At 39.5% G+C, this 17,093-nt stretch overlaps 1 pseudogene; it reads left to right on the forward strand.

Annotated features, from left to right (window-relative positions):
* The first annotated feature begins 14,766 nt into the window (after window positions 1-14,766).
* LOC145577159 (small nucleolar RNA R71) lies at window positions 14,767-14,864 on the forward strand (annotated as a pseudogene).
* The last annotated feature ends 2,229 nt before the right edge of the window (window positions 14,865-17,093 follow it).

Raw genomic sequence — 17,093 nt, forward strand, 5'->3', positions numbered from 1 at the left:
AGTACTTCCCGTCTTTGTCGCCAACCAGGCCTTGACCGCGGGGGCTCCCCATTGTAACTTGTTGGGGAGGCTGTTACGCTGGCCTGACCACTACCACACTTGTCCGAGAGGCAATTCTCTCGGTATGCATTGCTATCGCTTTTTCTGTTCTTTCCCTTTAGCAGGATTCTGACTCATGGATGTTCCCTTTTCAGGAGCCTCAGGTTCTTTTCCGTCCTTGGGATGGATTAGACATTCCTGCGAGAGTTGTCGCATATTCAGCTCAGCGTCGTTACTTTCAGGGGACCTACGACGCTGTGGTGTATTTGGACGAGAGAGTCGCGATTCAGCACTCTATGGAGTTTTTCGTGGTTCTGAGACGTCCTCCACCACATATGATGGACCAGGAGGATCTCCGGACTTATATGGAGAGATCTCCGGTTGGTGAGGGTTGGCAAAGATATAGCCATCCATCCCAGTACTATAGTAATAGGCTCTTGCTGCGATTGGCTCCACCGCCTTGCATTTTGGAGGAGGAGGAGGTACATTTTACATCCTTTGGTTTATTTGCCTTTTGGCCCCAACGATTTTGATTGTTTAGAGTTTATTTTCGCAGGTTGCAGCTGCTACGAAGTTCATACCTCCGCCCATGTCTATCACCTACTAGGGATCCTTCGTGCCTATAGAGGAGATGATACCTCCAGCCCCCGAGGAGTGGCGTCTAGTGGAAAGGTCGATCCCTCGACGTCAAACTTGTGTAAGTTAGCTCTTGTCTTTTTTCTCTATGTATGCCTTGATTATTTCTAACTTCTTTTACTTTTGCAGTTTTCTCGCGAGGTGATGACGAGGATGGCGAGAGCCATGGACGCTTTCTGTTACTAGCTCGTGAGGTTGAGTCACCAGGCATCATGTCGTCGTGATGGTGGTGCAACAGAGGTATGTCTCTTACTTATGTTGGATCGTCTTTGGTTATTTTTTTGTATTTGACTTTACTTACTTTTTTTTTGTTTCAGCCTATTCCTCCGACGGGCACTCGCACGAGACTTGAGGGTAGGAGGGAGAGGTCTGGATCTGGATCGAGACGTCGCCGCACCTCGGTTGACACTCAGGACCGACGGAGGGGTCGGATCACACTGTCGTCTTAGAAAGCTCTTGTTCCTCTCCTGAGGAGGAGGAAGGGCTGCCCCTTTCAGCGCTGATTCCTTCTCGGCTGGTGGGACGTACGAGGTTGGCTCGTCATCACAGCAACCGCCTTGTCAGGAGCCACAGCAGGGTGACCCGAATAGACTGGCCCTACTCTCTCATTTTCTCCAACTGGTGATGCTGATGCTGGTGAGGGATTGACCCCGGGTAGTACATTGTTTCTTGATACGCTTGGGGTTCCTCCGCATTTGCGTCCTCGAGCGCCGTAGTTGTACCTGTAGTTATTTATTTTTGACTATGTAGGACTTTGTTATTTGTGTTATACTATTGACACCTATGTTAGACATATTGTATATACACGCTATCATTATTATGTATGTTTTATCTTTGCATTTTGTTTTTCATTATATGTGCGTCTGAGTGTGTGAAATAATTGTGACTTAATTCTTGCGCAAAAATTTCCATCATTTTTATTACTAATTGAGGGTATCCGACTTTCTCCCCCAAAAGAAAAAATGAAAAAATAAAATGAAGTTTGACTAAATTTTATCTTAAAATTAAATTAACTCAAAATAATCAATAGGGGATATGTGTTTAAAGGAGAATTGCCAAAATTAGAATTGGATAAGGCTTTTTAAAGGATTAAAAACCATAAAATCAAAGTACAAATCCGAGTCAAATCTGGGAAAACACGGCCAGCATAACGCGTGACGCTATCGTAGCCAAACTGACAGCGGTATAACCTAGGTCGTTGGAAGCTAGATTTCCCTGTCAAAACTAAATTAATAAATCTAAACCCAACCCAAGGCATAGGGAAAGTCTGGGTCGAATCCCAAGGGAAGGCGGTTTCACTAAAGTCAAGGCTAAGCTATTCCGAAGGAAAATTGAGGGTTGGTCTAAAAAGTCTACAGAGCTATTTAACAATTACTAGAAAGGTATAAAGGATGTTAGGGAGTCAGGATTCACATAAACTCATGATACACACGTTAATTAGGAAAGAAATCAATCAAACATACAAAGCGAGGGAAAGCAAGGAATGTAATCAAAATCACTCAATAGGTTATTTCATAAGGTCAAGCTAGATGTCTCTACAAATGACTTCAAAGGAAAATCGCAAATTAAGATCCATCGATTATAATAGCTTCCAAATCAATTGTTCGTGTCATTGAAACCTATTATGCAATCTAGCACGATAGTTGAGGTTGATCACTCCTCAAGATATCAAACACATGCCCAAATTTCACTAACTTATTTAATCACAATGATGATCAATCAATTTCCCCCAATTAATCATGAATTATCACTCATTCATGCTTCACCCTATCCCTAACAGGTAAACTACTCACTAGTCATTGCAAATTCAAACAACAAAGCTAATCCAATCACAAATTTTATCATCATCATAGTAATCAAAATATGCTCAAACTTATCAAATATAAAATCAACCAAACAACAAGTAAGTCAACAAAATTCAAGAATTAAACATCAAATTGCATTAAAAGTAAAGAATTCTTACAAAACATTGATCAAAATCAAGGAGGTAGAAGATTGGAAGTAGCATTTTATTCATCAACATCACCAAGTTTCTCTCTCTAAAGCTAAGAATAACCATCAAAATCTAGTGCTTTTCTCTCTAAAACTTCATCAAAAACTAATTCTAATTCTATTTTCTAATTCCTTCTCATTCATTCTCTCTCTAAAAATAAAGGAAATCTATATATAGTAAAACTAACTAAGGGGAAGTTAGTTAGACGTCCAAAAGAGACCTCAAAAGGCGCGACCTCTCACTTCACTGCGCGGCCGCAACAAAATGGGTACGGAAATAGGAAAGAGAGGGAGCGCGGCTGCTCTAGGCTCGCGTCCGGCCAAACCATGGGCCAGCGCGACCGCTCCTCCTTCGCGCGCGCTCATGCCATGGGAGCAGGGCACATCCTCTTGTTCGGCCGAGATCGACCCTGTGAGCTCCGGATGAGGCATGATGGTATAGGCAGTTTCTAGGAGCTCTTTTGGTGGGTTCAACACCACTCTTTCATGCCCATACAGTATGAGGGCGCATCCTTAAAGATTTTACTCTTGGAATCCATTGCTTTTGTGCTTTAAAAGTAGAAATCGGGACATCTCTTTAGCTTGAAAACCCCGAGAGGAAAGCTATTGAGGCTCTAGAACATCGCCACCTTCCTAGAATCAAAGAAAAACACGCAAGTAAAGAAGAAAATGCAAAATAAACAAGAAAAGCAAGAAAATAGGAAAACATCTAAGCGTAGAGACATAAGGGCGACAATCCACTTTCATCCCAACAATCTTACCGCGTTCTCCCTATTAGCTTCAAATCTACCTTTAGTGAGCATCTCATTGGTTCTTCGAAGGAACCAGAAAAGAAAGAATTTTTAGGCTACTCGACATCTCGACTATTGCATACCGCTCTATAAGCTTGACCTACATCTCCCTCCATCAAATTGTGACTCAACCACAAAGGTCAAAAGGTTTTGAAAAGGGTTTTAATGTAAGGGCGAGAAGGGTGAGGGTAGGCTAAAATTTGAAATTTGGTGGTATACCTAAAGTGTGAAGCAAAGATTGGCCAAATCTCAACATCAAAACCAAGTAATCACCAAACAAAAACACCAACACCCCCAAGCTTATTTCAAAGACAAAATCAAAATGACAATCATATATACAAAAAGCATAAGAACGCTTCCCCCTAAGCCAAAATAAAGCATTGTCCTCAATGCTTAGGGAGAAAACTACTCACAACAATATATTTTTGAACTATTGCAATTTTTCATCATGTTTTTTCACTTTTGCCAAAGCTTGTTGAATTACTTTGAATTGAATTTTCTCATTTATTCATTTTTCCTTTTTTTTTTCCTTCATTTTTCACATTAATTCATTGTCCTCACCTCTTTTAACTATGGACGGCTTTTTCAACTTGCATTTGCTTCTTATTCACAAAATATGTACAACACAAACTTGTTGTCATTAAAAGAACCAAACAATCATTTTCATCCACCAAAACTCCAACAATAGAGACCAATGCTTCAAAAAAACCAATGATGGGAACAAGAATGAAACAAAAGGCTCAAAAGCTAAAGATGTGGCATGAAAAGAAGGGTATAAGGCTCAAATGATAAGCAAGAAGGAAAATGTAAACCCAAAACAAAGAAAAGAAAACTATCCTAGAAAATTAAAAATTACAACCCCGAAAAGATGCCTTTGTCCTTCCTAAATGGCTCGGTCGCGATCTCGGGAGATGAAAGACAAATTCTAGATAAAGTACACAATAAACAAGGATCCATGTGCCGCTCAATCAAGAAGTGATGAAAGCAAGAAGAAATAAATCCTTACATGGTTGTAGCAAAAACTCACTATTAGCTTCAAATCCACTAAAGGGAGCAACTCCATCTTAGCACAAACCAATAGAATCTGAGTTCAAGGCCCCAAAAGGTCTAAACCGCTACCTTAGTATACCCTATCCTAGAATCAACCATAGATACTCTCAATGCATGCACACCGATACGACATAGGAAGTTATCCATTCAAATGCAAAAGCTCGGATAGTATTATGTCCAAATACAAAAGCTAAGCAAATAAAAAGAAAACAAAGCCTCAAAATCTTTTTGTCTTTTCACATTTGGAAGAAAAAGGGAAAAAGAAAAGAGAGAAAGAGAAAGGAAAGGAAAAGAAAAAGAAAAGCCCAAGAATGCAAGCAAGACAAGTAAAATCCAATCGACATACAAGTGGTCATTCGGCAACATCGCCAATGAGCCCAAACACTCTAAGGTGTTACAATGAAAACATCCTCGAACAATAAACTCGTCCTAGACTAAACCTATTCTAAGCAAACAAGAAAGAAAAAGAAAAAGAAGAAATAGAAAGATCTCACCGGGTATTCCAAGCAAAGCTAATGAGTAGAAATGATAAGAAGCATAAACCTCCATGATACCTCATAAGCAAAAGCAAGGATAAGAATCCAAGTGAGAAATAAAGAGCTACATACAAAAAGAAATTGTTAGTAACTTCCAAAAAAAAACTTAAAACAATTAAAAGAGAAGAACATGAACATAGAACCAGAGAAGTAAAATTATATAGCAGAGAGAAAACTCGTCCATCTAGAAAGCAATCAACTAACAAGGAAACAAAGATTAATTATCATACCAACATCATATCATCATCATCAGAAAACAACCATAGCAGACAGAAATCATCATAAATCATCAGTAGAAATGAGACATGAACTCGAAGACAGAGCCATAGTGAACCATAGAAGCAAGGGGGAAAACAAAGCAGCACAACAAACATAAAAATACTCCCAGGCCTAGAATGAGCTAACCCCCCCAAGCCAAAACCTAGAAACAAGCAGGCAAAAGAACAACACCGATGCAAACAAGCATAAAAGGGAGGGTAGCCAATATGGCATCACTCGGCACTATGGTAAGGGGTAGAATGGGTACTACCCTCACCAACCTCAAAAGAAACATGTCTAACTACATCATCCACCTCTATTGGACTCTCCCTAGCAAAATAGTGGGACCAATCATCTAGGACCGGCTCGCCTGAGAGCCCCCATCGATCGAAAGTCTCAAGATCAGGGAATGGGTTTGGGTTAGCCGGGTCGCAAGCAAAGTCACAGCCTCCGGGCCTCTTATAGTTGTAAGAGGTCGGAGAGGTCCCCAAAATCGCATGGGGGGGCACAAGGGGCCCCTCCCAATAGGGATAGCACAATCTAGGTCCATGGGTCGGGTCATACGGGACCCATTGAGGTATGGGTCCCTGTTGGACTGGGAGGTAAGGATAGTTAACATAAGGCCCAATCTCCCCCTTCATCACATGCATATCATATACTTGCCTAGCATGTTAATCATAGCCCTAATACAAAGTCATTCCCTAAAGGCGAAGAATACAAAACATTAGCAATGAAATCAATCTTTGCATGCGAAATAGACAAGTCACAAGTAGAAAAAGAGATGAAGAGGAAGGGATCAAAGGTGTATCTCCACGGGACACCAGGGGAAACTCTAGAGGGAGAGTATGGATAGGAACACAAGGACTAGGTCGGAGATTGGGCCGAGGAGCTCGCTTGAGAGCGGGGTCAATCGGCCACTTGCTAGGCCGCCAAGGGAGAAGAGTGTCGGCGCATGGAGCGGTGGCTGCCGGGTAAGGAATGAGGCACCAATCGGTCGTCTAAGAAACCTTCCAAATGAACAAGTCCTCATTAATAGTCCGTTCCAAAAGCTTTTGATGATCAAAGCATATATGTTGAGGAGGTCGGAAAGGTACTTCTCCCGACGGTCCCTAAAAAGTTCAAGGGACAAGATCATTTTCTCATACTTCTTGTTGAGAGAAAAGGCAATGATGGTGATTAAACCACTCATTTGGATGCTTCCCGAGAGGAAAACACCATCACGAATATTGATGAACTGATCTATCAACTGAGTCCCATAATCAATAACCCTAATTTCATCTTCAGGATGAGCCGCTAGCCATAACCAACTAAGTTCTTCCCTCGAAATTGCACCAAGAGACTCCTTTAAGAAAAAGGCATAAGTGAGCAATCGATTAAAGTATCTCAAAGCCGGGTGAATTATCAAGGCCGCCTTGGAGTATTGAGGTTGGTAAGAATCCTCAACAGAGATCTCCCGCCACCATCGGCCTTCATTGTAACCATGATTGTTTTGCAAGTCCTTAAAAGCCGGATAGATATAGTCATTAGCATTCGAAGGAATGGGAAGCTTGAAAACCTCATTGAAAAAGGAGAAAGGAATGGAATGGTCATTGTTGAATAATTAGAATGTCAACGTACAAATAGTCTAACCATCCACCTCTTCTTCATGTAATTCAAGAGAGGAAAGAAACTCGAAGGTGAGGAGAGCATAAGTCGGAGCATTCAGTCCTCTAACCTAAGATTCTTAGCCAATCTCCTCTCATCTTCATCAAAACCAAGAAGTGTAGTCATCGAACGATCATAGAATCTAGTTGATAGAATCTTTCGGGAAGAGAGACGGACAAAATTATCCCAATGCTCTCCCTTTGTAAATTCAATGCCGTAGGTTTCACTCACATTCGGTTTTGGCGGCACCACCGTACATGAATTAGAGCCACGGGCTCGCTTGGGACGACGAAGGGGAGGCATCTACACGAACAAACCAAGAAAATATGTCAAAGGTATGAAAGAGATGGTGTTCACAACAAGTTGCATAACCAAAATCAAAGAATCCACAACAATCATTGAGCTAGAATGATTAACAAGTCACATATCAAGGATGTAAACACATTCAAACAACAATGTAAACAAGGATTCACAAATCAATTAAGAACAAGGATTAAGCAACAACATCATACAAAAAGGATGAGCAACAATCATGAGCCCTATGACCACATCAAAGAGGGTGAAGACCAACAATGGTGATAGCAAAATAGTAGCACAATCAAGCAAAATTATAGCATCACAAGTTCATAAGTTCACCAATAATCATTATGAATGCAAAATATTGGGTTATATAATAGGGAAATTTGAATCACCATTAAAGAGTACTTCATAACATTCAAATTCAAACTACACAAAACAAGGTGTGAAATTTAACATGAAATTCAATTAAAATAGAGAATTCATACCTTGAGTGAAGTTCTAATTCAAATGAAATGGAGAACTAAGCAAAACTTCAAGCAAATAACCAAAAACTTGCAAGGTTTTTTTTTTAAAAAAAAAAAAAAAGAAAAACCCAATCAACAATACCCAAATTCTCAACTTTGGAGAGAGAAAACAATTTCAAAGCAAAAAAGTGAGAATTTGAAGTAATTATCAATAAAGAAAAGTGAAAAATGATGATTGTATGATGAATGTAGCAACCAAAATAGAGAAAATGCTTGAACACTACTAAGAAAATTTGAAGCAAAATGAAATAGGAGAGAGAAAAAGAGAGAAAGGAGTGCCCTTGAGGGGAACGCAGCAGGGTAGTGCGCCCGCGCCAACCCTATGCGCGGCCGTGCCCTTCTGGGCTGCCTATGCTCAATCAATTTTTTGGTGCGCACATCAGTGCACACAATACCCATGATGATGATTAACATGAACTTGGGTAGTAACAAAACCCATTTCCAGTGGGTTCAACATCCACAATTCATGTGCCCACCAACTTGAACCCACCAAAGCTCAATTCTTCTCAAACCTTCCAACAAACACAAGGATACTTCAATCTTCAAAATTTGCTACCAAGATTGTTGGGAAACCAACCTCCATCTTCTCAAAACTACCTAAAATCACAACAAACAAAGAAAAGAGGTTAGTTCATACGCATCAAGAAGAAAGATAAAATCAAAAGGAAAATGGAAAGAAAGTTAGAAAGTCTGGTTGGCTCCCGAGAAGCGCTTATTTAACGTCATTAGTTTGACGTTCTCCACCCCTTCTCAAGGGGGGTCAAAGAGAGTCATTCTATGAACAAGGCCAACAAAAACAACATCATAATACTTCTTGAGTCGGTGGCCATTCACTTTGAAAAGAGATGATGAATCCATTGAAGAAATTTCCACAACTCCATTAGGAAAGACTTTTGCACCATGAAAGGACCACTCCATCTAGACATGAGCTTTCCGGGGGAAAACTTCATCTTGGAATTGTAGAGGAGGACCTTGTCACCAACACAAAACTCCTTTTCCTCTATAAGCTTGTCATGAGCTTCCTTAGAACGTGCTTTATAGGTACTAGCACAATCATATGCATCAAAGCGAAGCTCCTCTAACTCATTAAGATCTAACCACCGTTGCTCTCCCGCACTTGCCAAATCAAAGTTGATTTTCTTGATTGCCCAAAGAGCACGATGTTCAAGTTCCACCGGAATATGGCAAGATTTGCCATAAACAAGACGATATGGGGTGGTGCTAATAGGGGTCTTAAATGCCGTTCGATATGCCCACAAGGCATCATCAAGTTTGTTTGCCCAATCCTTTCTATTTCTAGCAACCGTCTTCTCAAGAATCAACTTGATTTGACGATTTGACACTTCAACTTGACCACTTGTTTCAGGGTGATAAGGGAGACCAAAACGTTGATAAACTCCATGCTTCTTCAACATTTTCCGAAAGTTATCATGCACAAAATGTGAGCCATTATCACTAATCACCACCTTAGGAACACCGAACCTTGGGAAAATGATCTTCTTAAACAATTTCATCACCACCTTGTGGTCATTTGTTGGGGAGGTAATGGCCTCAACCCATTTTGATACATAATCCACCGCTATAAGGATGTATTGGTACCCATAGGAAGAATAAAACGGTCCCATAAAATCAATTCCCCAAACGTCAAATACTTCTAACTCAAGGATTGGTTGTTGAGGCATTTCATTGCGCTTTGAGATATTCTCGGTGTGTTGACATCGATCACATGTCTTAACAAAACCCCATGTGTCCTTAAAGAGATGAAGCCACCAAAAACCACTTTAAAGAATCTTAGTGGCGATTTTAGAAACACCCATATGACCACCACCACTAGGATCCGAATGGCACATTTTCAACACACTTGGCACCTCCTCATTTAGAACACAACGTCTAAGCAAGCCATCGATGCCTCTTTTGTACAAGATGGGATCATCCCACAAGTAATGCTTAGCCTCTCTCTTTTTCTTCTTCTTTTGGTTTTTGGAGAATGAAGGCGGAAACTCCCCACATGCAAGATAGTTTACCATGTCGACAAACCATGGAAGCTCTTTCACATTGACAGCATACAACGATTCATCAAGCATCTTATCTTCAATTGGGGAATGTAGACACCCAAATGTGTCTCCCCAAAACCAAACCCAGTGATGAATATCTTTCATGTCACTTGATTATCGAACGAAGTGAAAGTGTGAAAAGTCTAGTGATGTGGATGTTTTTATTAAAATATCTTTCTTTCTGTTTTTGAAAATGTGCTCTATTTATAAAAATAGCAAGTCCAATTTAGTTTGGTCCATGATAAGGGTAAAATAATAGTGTAGTTGGATTGGGCTCAAAAAGAGCTTTCTAACGATATATTATAAGCCCAATTCCGATGAATAATGAGGAAGTTATGGTCAAAATACTAAATTGGGCTCAAAATGAATTTTTATATGCAGCCCAAGGATCTAGAGGAGGGCCTATTAATTATTATCCTAAGGTTATTTGGATTGATTTTAATCTTCTAGAATATTTAGAAGGTTCTTTTAAATTATAAAAGTATTAGGATTGATAATTATATTTTCAAGAGTTTTATTTGGAATAAAATAAGTGTTTAATGATAAACCTGATTTTAATTTGATAAACACGGAATTTGCTGCTTAATCATATTAAGAAAAGGATTCTGTACAAAGCGCGTTTTATCTTTTAATTAGCGCCAAACGACAGAGTGTGTCGCCTGGCGCTAATGTATGTCGCCTGGTGCTGATGTCTGTCGCTTAGCGACATATGCCAGTTTTATTCCATATAGAACTTGAAGTATTTTCTATCGTTTCCGGACTATTTTTCTATAAATAGGGGTTGTATCTCCCCGTTTTCAATCATCAACAATTCACAACAATCATCTATTCTCTTCTCAAAGGCTAGAAGCTTTCTCTCCCTCTTCTTTTTCTAAACCTTCCATCTCACAAAATTCCACATTCACGAGTTCTAGACACACCTAGCCAAGTTCGAAGTTGCCTTCGCCCTAGACGTGAAAGGTTATAATTTCTGAGGGTTTGGTCCCAAATCCTATTTCAATTATTTAATTTAATTTTTTGATTTATTATTTTTCTTGAAGTTACTAACGCGTGTATTTTGTTATTAGAAAGAGATACGAGGCATCGAAGTAAGTAATTTAATTGTTATTTTGATATAGAAATCATGCTTTGATTATTTTAATTCCTAGTATCATGTTAGGATGTCTTTATGATTCCTAGTATTATGTTTAGGATAATAACTAAGATTTCTAGTAACATGTATGTTTATATGATGCTTCCTATTCTTTCTTAATATCATGTTAGTATCATGTTAGGGTTAAAGCTTTAATCTTTATTGTTTAGTGACATGCTAGGATTTGTCATTAATCTTGTTAGTATCATGCCTAGGATCTTGCTATTATTATTAAGCTTTATTGAGATTGAATATTATTGTGATTATTATTATGATGATTATTATGTTGCTTGATATATATATTATTGTTATTGCTTGATCACACCCTCTCTTGCATATTTAAAGGGAATTTGTACTTGTAATCACGCATAAGATAATTAATAATCTTGTGTAGGCTAATATGATTATAATTCAATTGATCGCCAATAATAGTTTTTTTTGTGCATTAATATTCAACCAACATAGATAAACAGGTTTAGGATTAATCTATTGATTGTATGTTAGTCAGAAAACGCACATGAATATGAGAAGAATAAAGTAGAGGCCTATTTAGGGCAGATTCAATCTCTTTTAGGTTGAATTTGTACCTTCATCCTCGAATATCCAGTCATGGTTCCAGACCTATGGAGTTAGCGATCTCATGGATCGTGAAGGGGGTGTAACCTTCACCCTGTGAACGGTTTACAAGTTCTTAAAACTTGTTGGCGACTCTTTTACTCTAGCTTCCTTTCCTTTGGATGCCACCATGCTTAAGTGTATGATCACAGTGGGGTTCAAGTGTGGGATGCTTGAAATATTCCCTACAGGGAACCATCATCTTGGAATTGAGAATCATCAAGGCGAGAAAGATGGTCCACCACAACATTTTCCGCTCCTTTTTTTTATCTCTAATCTCAATGTCAAAAGTTTGAATCTCGAGCACCCAACGGATCAACCTTCGCTTTGATTCCTTCTTGGCAAAGAGATAAGCATGATCCGTGAAAACAATGGCCTTAGACCCCAATAAGTAAGAACGAAACTTCTCAAAAGCATGCACTATTGCCAAGAATTCCTTCTCCGTTGTTGTATAGTTCGTTTGAGCTCCATTAAGGGTCTTTGACATATAGTAGATGACATGAAGCTCTTGAAGGAGTTTATAGGTACTACACAGTGGAAAATCATGAATCATATTCATAAAAGTACCTAATCCCAAGAACAAATGCATAACACACAAGACACATAATCATACCTTTGAAGCGTGAATTCCACGTAGCAATTTGGTTGACAAATCAGGGAGAGAATAGAGCCCCAACCGTTGCTCCTCTACTTAGTCCACGAGCTTTGAACGAGCCGTCCACCAATACTAGATTGGCCGAGTGATTGTGGAAAACCGCGATCACCACCTTTATTGGACTAACCGACCACCACGATCTACCACCACCACGAACCACCACACTGGCACCAAGGGAGGAGGAGAGAGCCGTGAGAGAGAGGAGAGTTTGAGAGGGGTTGGTCTCGTGTTTGCTAATTAGGGTTTGATCTACCATCAGATAATTGCATTCTTCTAGCAAACCCTAGGCACCTAGTCTATTTATAATCCCATTATAATTAGACTAGGGTTAGGAAGCCCAAAACCCTTAATCCACTCCATGTGTCCGACCAAACAAGAGGATGAGGTCCATCATGGGCCTTGTCCTCTCGTGCCCGATCTAGACCCTTTGTGTGACCTTATAGGATTCGTCCAATTCGGCTTTGGGCTATTTTACTAGCCCAAAGATCGTTAGTACCTCTAGCTATGATAAAACGACAACCCAAATGTCTGAACTTAATTATCTCCATAATTTGATCCATTTATATATCTAGTAATTGCACACGACGAAGACATAAATCCTTCAGCTCTTTATCCACCCTTTGACCTAAAACTCCTACAATGGTCGTGTCACTAGCATCACACATCAATTCAAAAGGTAAATCCCACCTTAGAGCTTGGACAATGGGAGTAGAGATCAAAGCTTTTTTCAACTTGTTAAAAGCTTTCAAGCATCTATCATCAAACATGAATATGACATCTTTTTGAAGAAGATCATTGAGAGGTTTTTCAATAAGAGAGAAATCCTTGATGAACCTTCTATAAAACCCGGCATGTCCCAAGAAATATCTCACCCCTTTCACATTAACCGGAGCTGGTAGCTTCTCAATCACTTCAATCTTTGCTTTGTCCACCTCTATTCCCTTACGAGAGATCTTGTGACCAAGGACAATACCCTCCTCAACCATGAAATGACATTTCTCCCAATTCAAAACCAAATTCATCTTCTCACATCTAGCCAAACATTTCTCAAGATTCTCAAGGAATGCCTCAAATGAAACTCCACCTACCGAAAAATCATCCATTAACACCTCCATTTTCTCTTCCAACATATCTCCAAATATGCTCATCATACATCGTTGGAAAGTAGCGGGGGTATTGCAAAGCCCAAATGGCATTCTCCTATAGGTAAAAGTTCCATACGGACAAGTAAAATTTGTTTTCTCTTGGTCATCCGGGTGAATAGGAATTTAGAAAAACCAGAATATCCATCAAGAAAGCAATAGTACATGTGCCTTGTTAGTCTTTCAAGCATTTGATCAATAAAGTAAAGGGGAGAATAATCCTTTTTTGTGGATGTGTTTAGACGTCGATAGTCTATACACATTCGCCATCCCGTGACCGTCCTTTTAGGGATGAGCTCACCTTTCTCATTCTCTACAATGGTCATTCCTCCTTTCTTTAGGACAATATGAACCGGGGAAACCCATCTAGAGCTAGAGATGGGGAATATGATTCCCGCATCAAATAGTTCAGTGATTTCCTTCTTAACTACCTCCCCCATTTGAGGGTGTAGCTTTTTTTGTCTTTCAATGCTAGGTGAAGCGCCCTCCTCAAGAGTAATGTGGTGTGAACATAAAGCCGGGCTTATACCTTTGAGGTTATCAATTGTATTGCCCAAAGCACCTTGAGCCTTTGGAGTAAAACCGAGTGGGGGACCCCTTTGATTATTGTTTTGAAAATTGCCCTTATTTTGGTTGTTACTCTAATTTCCCCTTCCTTGATTTTGGCCTCCTTGGTTATGATTACCATAATTTTTATTATGGTTCCCATATCCTTGTCCTTGGTTTTGACCACCATAACCTTGGTGGTTATAATTGCCTCGGAAACCTTGGTTTCCTTAGTTCCTATAACCCCCATTGTGGTTATAGTTGTTAAAATTCTCATTATGATAGTTCCTGTTCCCATTATATCTTTGACCATCAAATCTAGATCCAACATTGTTATTAGACACATAGTTCACATGTTCATTCTCATTGCCAACATAATCAGCATATCCATTAAAAGAAGCATTAGGACAATTTGAAGCATCATGGTCATATGATTCACACAAATTACAATACATACAACCACTAGGTATTTTGCTAGAAGAGGGGAGGGGATTTGAGTTAGGAAACGTACCCCTCCCCTTATTTTGGGAGGGATGAATCGGTGCAAGAGAAGAAGCATTCTCAAGCTTGGCCTTGAAAGTGGTCATTTCCTTTCCTAATTCCGAGATTTGTGAAGACAAGTTGTTGATGGAATTGATGTGATCAACCGAATACACCGAAGCACCACTTTTTCTTGTTGTTTCACGTTCATCATCTTGCCAATCCATGTAATGCCTCACTACATCTTCAATGACATCCACCACTTCCTCTTCCGTTTTGTTCATTATTGGTCCTCCGGCTCCTGCATCAAGTCAAGATTTTCCTCGAGGGCTTAGACCTCCATAGAATTTTTGAATGATTTAATAGGTAGGAATCCCATGGTGTGCGCACTCTCTTTGGTATTCCTTATACCTCTCCCATGCCTCATAAAAACTCTCATTAGGCTTTTGCTTGAAATTTTGAATGAGGGCTCTCGCTTCGGCCGTCTTCTTTTGTGGATAGAATCGGGATAGAAACTCCTTAGTAACTTCATCCCATGTTCTCAAAGAATTTGGCTTCACCTCCTTGTCTAACCACTCTAAAGCACGTCCGATAAGAGAGAAAGGGAAAAGCTTAAGTCGAATAAATTCTTGAGAGACCCCATTCACCTTGATTGTGTTGCAATATTTCGCGAATTCCTTAAGATGGTTGAGGGGGCTCTCATGCTTTGCACCACTATATTGACGCCTCTCTATTAGAGTTATCGTTGCCGGTCTTATCTCGAAATCGGTTTCCAGTGTCGTAGGTAGAGCAATCCCACTCTCATACCTATAGGCTCCCCGAACTCCTAGTTCCTTCAATGCCACTCTTTCATTTTCTCCCATGCTTCAAATGACAATAGAGAACGACCACGTGCTCTATGTACACAATATCAAAAGAAACAATTAGTAGCACAGCTACAAGTGCAGCCTAAAAGAAAGAAAATCTTTTGTATTTTTCAAATAAATGGAATAGTCTCGGTCAACAATAGCAATCACCATGCCTTCCCCAGTAACGGCGCCATTTTTTACGGTGGTATAACCTAGGTCGTTGGAAGCTAGATTTCCCGGTCAAAACTAAATTTATAAATCTAAACCCAACCCAAGGTAAGGGCAAGTCTAGGTCGATTCCAAGGGAAGGCAGTTTCACTAAAGTCAAGGCTATGCTAGGGAATCAGGATTCACATAAAATCATGATACACACGTTAATTGGGAAAGAAATCGATCAAACATACAAAGCGAGGGAAAGCAAGAAATGCAATCAAAATTACTCAATAGGCTATTTCCTAGGATCAAGCTAGATGTCTCTACAAATGACTTCAAAGGAAAATCGCAAATTAAGATCAATCGATAATAATAGCTTCCAAATCAATTGTTCGTGTCATTGAAACCTATTATGAAATCTGGCACGATAGTTGAGGTTGATCACTCCTCAAGATATCAAACACATGCACAAATTTCACTAACCAATTTAATCACAATGATGATTAATCAAATTTCCCCAATTAATCATGAATTATCACTCATTCATGCTTCACCCTATCCCTAACAAGTAAACTACTCACTACTCATTGCAAATTCAAACAACAAAGCTAATCCAATCACAAATTTTATCATCATCATAGTAATCAAAATATGCTCAAACTTATCAAAAATCAAATCAATCAAACAACAAGTAATTCAACCAAATTCAAGAATCATACATCAAATTGCATTAAAAGTAAAGAATTCTTACAAAACTTTGATCAAAATCAAAGAGGTAGAAGATTGGAAGAAGCATTCATCAACATCACCAAGTTTCTCTCGCTAAAATCTAAGAATAACCATCAAAATCTAGAGCTTCTCTCTCTAAAACTTCATCAAAAACTAAATCTAATTCTATTTTCTAATTCCTTCTCTCTCTAAAAATGAAGGAAATCTATATATAGTAAAACTAACTAATGGGAAGTTAGTTAGACGTCCAAAAGAGACCTCAAAAGGCGCGGCCTCTCACTTCAATGCGCGGCCGCAACAAAATGGGTACGGAAACAGGGAAGACAGGGAGTGCGGCCGCTCCAGGCTCGCGCGCAGTCGTGCCATGGGAGCAGGGTATATCCTCTTATGCGGCCGAGATTGACCCCGTGAGCTCCGGATGAGGCATGATGGTATATGCAGTTTTTAGGAGCTCTTTTGGTGGGTTCGAAACGACTCTTTCATGCCCACAGGGTATGAGGGCGCATCCTTGAAGACTTTGCTCTTGGACTCCATTGCTTTTATGCTTCAAAAGGAGAAACTGGGGCATCTCTTTGGCTTGAAAACCCTGAGAAAAAAGTTAATGAGGCTCTCAAACATCGCCAACTTCCTAGAATCAAAGAAAAACACGCAAGTAAAGAAGAAAATGAAAAATAAACAAGAAAAGCAAGAAAATAGGAAAACATCTAAAGAAAGTGCAAAATAAAGAAAATGCAAGCAAAACTAGAGAAAAGGAGTTAAACGAGATGCAAAAAATCATGTAAAATCATCCTAAAATAAGCTAAATGAGTGCCATAAATGACACTCATCACAAACGCAGGCTATCGCAGCGCGATGCGCCTATCACGTCGCGATAGCCTTATTGTAGCGCGATAATTTTAAATTTCCCGAATCCACTTTGGATTCGGTTTGCGTCAACCTCTGTTTATAAATAGCCCCCAAATATGTCGA

Source organism: Chenopodium album, chromosome 13 (assembly GCF_948465745.1).
Source record: "Chenopodium album chromosome 13, dcCheAlbu1.1, whole genome shotgun sequence".
NCBI lineage: Eukaryota > Viridiplantae > Streptophyta > Magnoliopsida > Caryophyllales > Amaranthaceae > Chenopodium > Chenopodium album.